At 40.1% G+C, this 5,071-nt stretch overlaps 1 pseudogene; it reads right to left on the reverse strand.

Annotated features, from left to right (window-relative positions):
• Positions 1–2,629: 2,629 nt before the first annotated feature.
• On the reverse strand, positions 2,630–4,512 carry LOC134367764 (probable ATP-dependent RNA helicase DDX53; annotated as a pseudogene).
• Positions 4,513–5,071: the final 559 nt, after the last annotated feature.

Consider the following 5,071-nt stretch of genomic DNA (forward strand, 5'->3'; position numbering starts at 1 on the left):
CCTCTCTGAAGTGCCTTCTTGGTTTTGTCTTGGATTGAGTGTCCCCCCAAACTTTGACATCCCCCCCCCCCCCGTGACAGTGGTAAGAGTGTGGGAAATCCTATTATGGCAATTGAAAGGTGGGGCCTTGAAGAGGTGATTAGATTGCAGGACCATGCCATAGTGAATGGATTAAAAATGGTGGTCAGGGGCGTGGTTTGGAGGGCTTTAAAAGAATAGTGAAGGAGGAGGTTAACCTCTGCTCTCTCTGCTTCTTGCAATGTGAGAGGTCACTGTTGCCACCACCAGATATGTTCTCCGGACTTTGGACTTCCCAGCCTCAGAAACTGTCAGTAATAAATTTTGTTTTCTTTATAAAATACCTAGTTCGGTATACTTTGAAACAGAAACAGACTAATACGGTTTCTCTGCAAGTCGGTTTGGTTTGCTGTTGTTTCTTTCTTGCTTTTAGCTTAATTAATTGCAGGGTTTCTCAACCATGGCACTTCTGACATTTGTCCCAGATAACTCTTTGTTGCGGGGGGGCCTCTCCTATGCATTCTGTGATGTTTAGTGGTACCCAGGAGAAGCCAATGTCACCATCACTACCCAAGTTGTGCCAATCAAATCTGTCTCTAGACATTGACACAATTGTCTCTGGTGGAGGACCGCTGATACAACTATACCAAAGGTAGGAAATTTGTAAGGATTTTTTTTCTGTACAATGCATAAGATATAGCTTAGAAAACATCTATTTTTTTTTCCTTTGGAGTCCCTCCTTGTTTAATATACAACTGGTTCTTTTGCTTTGCTTATGGTCTCTCAAGGATTCTCCACCTCAGCACTATTGATTGGGGCCAGATAAATCTTTATTGTGTGGGGCTGTCCATTGGCTGTAGTGCGCTTAGCAACCTCTACCCACTAGATGCCAGTAGTTTCTCACCCCCGCCCAAAGTTGTAACAACCATTACTGTCTTCAGATATTGTCAAAGGTCTCCTGGGTAGCAAAGTACCCTGGTTAAGAACCATTGTTCTATCTCTACTTACCTTTCTCCATACACTGGCTCTTCTTTTCAGCCTTTTCTTATAGAAGAAAGGCACACTTTTCTTTTCTTACCCATAGACACTGAGTGATTGTTTTTGTTGTTATTGTTATTTAGACATGATTGAGTAGGTTACTTATGAATATTAGAAATTATGAGATTAAGCACCTGGTATATGTCATTCAAATGTGTTAACCATTGTTATTAATTTTATCAGGAGATATTGAGGCCTATATATAAAACCGTTAAAAGCAGACTTTAAACCTCAAATACCTATGCCTGGAATGTTTACCTCTTTTTTTCCTCTTAATTTCTGACTTCTTTGTGGTCACAACTAAGTCAAGCTGGGGGAAGAGATAGTTGCATGAATTTTCCTCTTTATTTTGCCAGAAATGTTAAGGCATAACTAATTCCAACGTTTTCATGAAAACTGAATATTGGAGTTTATTTAGTGTGATTGCGGGGATTTCTGTTTGCCATTGTGAGATGTATATTGCTTCTATATAAGGCATAAGAGACAGAATTATAAAGAAAATCAGAGTTCTAATAAAATTGGTTCCTATGGCAAAGTGTCATCTGATATTTTGATATTCTCCCCAGTAGATAAGATATATTTTCCTTTCACATTCACTTTTCCCCCGATGTGTGTGTACATGTGGTTTCGACCTTTTCAAAACAAATTGAATTAAAAATTAAAAATAAAATATGATGAAAAGAAAAGCAAAATATAAAAAGAAACCTGCCAGTCACATTACAAAAATTACTAAAAATACAAAATGCATTTTGTCATTAAAAAGGGTTTCTTTGTTCAATTTATTACACAAGGGTCCAATTTTCCCTAGATTAGATATTAAGGTGTTAATACAAGGCAGGGGTATACAATTCTAGTTATAATATCACAGAATTTTAGAGGTGAAGGAGACCCCAAAATTTTTTAATATAACCATCCCATTTTATGAGTGGAGAAATTGAGACCTAGAGAAGACAAGTGACCTCTCTGGAATCTCTAACCAATGGTTAGTGACAGAATTCATGTAAGGATATGATTCTCAGAGAGTCAGACACGAGTTCTCTTGGTTACATCTGTCTGATAATATAGAACTGTAGAATCTTCTAGAAGATTTAGCACTTATTTTCTAATGAACTAAAAATAATTCAGGAATAATAGGGGAGATATGTTTAGGCCTCACTGCGGCACCAACCATTGGGGGTGCTAGGGAGAGAATATTTTGACTGGAATAAGCTTAACAAAACCCATGTATGCTTCAATTCAGCACAACTATTGTAAAGCAAGAAAAGCACCATCATTGCCTTCTACCAAGTCTTTAAGACAGATAGAAATGCGAGGCTATAAAAGAAAAAAGATTTTACCAACCCATAATATTTAATTTTCCCCACAAAGTATCTCACACTCTCATTTTAAAAACTTTTTTTTTTAAATTAAAGAACATACACAACACTGAAAGCTTAGAGTTATTTAAGAATCGGTCATGTCTTCAAACTGCCAGTATGTTTCCAATAACTTTCTTATGTATCTTGAATACTGTGTATGTTCAACATGCCTTAAATCTTCCAGTAGCTGGTACAACTTTTCAATGTAAACATAACTAATACTTCTTGGGTTTTCCTCAAGATTTTCTTGGTCTTTTTTCTGTGTCCCTTTTTTTGTTTATGGAAGTTGTATTGCTTGGCCATCGCTACAAGATCTTCTGGGACACGCTGATTTGCTCTTTTCAGAATTTGAATCAATTCATTGGCAATCTTTGAATTATCTTGAGTGATAAGGGAAATTGACGTTCCAGTCTTTCCTGCTCGTCCAGTACGCCCTACTCTGTGGATATATTCTTCAATGTTTTGTGGGAAATCATAATTATATACGTGTGTGATATCGTTAACATCAAGTCCTCGGGATGCTAAATCAGTTGTAATCAATATCTTCACTTTTCCACTTTTAAAGTCTTCTAATGCTTCCTCTCGATCACATTGCTCTCTGTCACCATGTAGTGATTGCACAGGGAGGCCTTGGATACCAAAATCACTTGATAAGTCATCAACAACAAGTTTTCGGCTGACAAACACTATGACTTTGTCTTTCGGTGACATATTCTCTAGGAATTCTTGGATAAGAGCTCGTTTTTCTGCTTCTGTGGTAACGATTATATTTTGCTTCACTGTGTTTACAGCAACTAGATCCAGAGTGCCAACATAAACAATCATAGGCTCTTTCAAATAAGACTGTGCAAGTCTACGGACAGAATCTGGCCAAGTTGCACTTGTCATAACAGTCTGCCGATCTGGGCGCACATCTAACAAAATTTTCTTAATCTGGTGCTCAAGCCCCAGATGTAGCATTTTATCTGCCTCATCTAAGACCAAGTAGGTTATGCTTCGTAGGTCAACAAACTTATTCATTTGCAGGTCATTCAGTCTTCCAGGAGTTGCAATAATGATATCTACACCTTTGGTAATGCCTTGAATTTGTCCTTCTCTTTTTCTACCACCATATATACAAATACTTTTCAGACCTTTATATGAATATTTAGAACATTCAGCTTCCACCTGAAGAGCTAATTCTCTGGTGGGAGTGAGGACTAGCATGCCAGGTCCATTCCTTTGTTCTCTAGATATCGGTTGACCATCAAGATGAATAAACCCAGGCATTAAGTAGGACAATGTTTTGCCTGTGCCAGTTTGGGCAACTCCTATAAGATCTACTCCTTTTAAGGCAATGGGCCATGCCTGTGCCTGAATTGGTGTTGGTTTTTGAAAACCCGCCCTTGTTATGCTTTTCATAAGTTCTGTGTATGGACGGAAAGCGTCCTCAAATTCACAAGCTGGATTAGGGATGGGACGCTTCTCACCATCTTTCAAGTCATCACACATTACGTTGTAATTTTCTTTCCTCCACTTGTCTACCTGTTCTTTAGACATGGAGCTTGTAGCTTTGGATTCTGTGTAAAAGTCTTTCTTAATTGGTGGTAAATCTGCCCACTTTCTTTTTTCCCACGCCACGGCTTCTGCCTTAATACGATCCAAATCAATCAATGGTGGAGCTTCTCTGACAACGTTAACTGTGCTTACGTCTCTCCCAACAGGAGGTTGGGACGCAGCATTATCCACATCCGATTCTGAACGGTACCTTTCTTGTCTTTTAATAAGAGTATCTATAGCTGCCTTGGCCTTTGCTTTCATATCTTTGCTGCCAAAAATTTTCACTACTGCTTCGCAATCCCCCTTTTTTTATCTGTATTTTAGTGTTTGTTGAACGCTGTAGGTCTTTTATTTTTGACCCACCACGACCAATGACTAAGCCAACCAGGTGGTTCTCCAGTCTAAAACAGAGTGGTGGTTCATGGGAGCCTGCGGCTCTAGGACCCAAACCGCCTGAGGGGCCATTCCAACTGCTGCCTCTGCCACCTCTGTCATCGCAGCTGGCCCCAGGAGCTCCTGGACTACGCTCTGCCCTCCTCCAGTCCGGGACCCGGGACATTGTAGGGTAGAGGTAGTGTCGGTGCCAGCTTCTGGCCTACATACGGTCAGGAGATGCGAGAAGGTCTGGTCTGCAGCCTCCCACTCTGCAGGCTTTGAAGCGGCTGTTACCTAAGCAACCAGTGTTTGAGGCTGCAGAGGGGAGGGGCGTTGAATGCCTGACCAATCACGGGGCCAGGACTAGTGTGATGTAAGCAGGTGGCTGTGACGTACATTTAAAGAGGCACTCCCTCTCAGGGGCTGACCCTGCCAGCAATTACAGGACCCTGAGAGAGCGCCTTCCTAACTTTTGTGACCTGAGTGTCCAGCTCACTCTCACTCTCGTCATGATAGTTCTGGCTCAGCTTGGGGGCAACCTTGAAGCAGGCCTTAAATTTGTACACATTGAACTTTTTATAGGCCAATTATTTCCATAGGAGAAAAAAATAGAGTTCTAAAAAATTAACTTATTTGTTTGTATACTTGTGTGTTTATGTGTTTATTTGTTTTGGTAAATTTCTTCTGGAGTATCAACAATACTTGGTCTAGAGGAATTCATCACTCCCCTGCCCTCTAGTGTA

This window comes from Cynocephalus volans, chromosome X (assembly GCF_027409185.1).
Source record: "Cynocephalus volans isolate mCynVol1 chromosome X, mCynVol1.pri, whole genome shotgun sequence".
NCBI classification, from domain to species: Eukaryota; Metazoa; Chordata; class Mammalia; order Dermoptera; family Cynocephalidae; genus Cynocephalus; species Cynocephalus volans.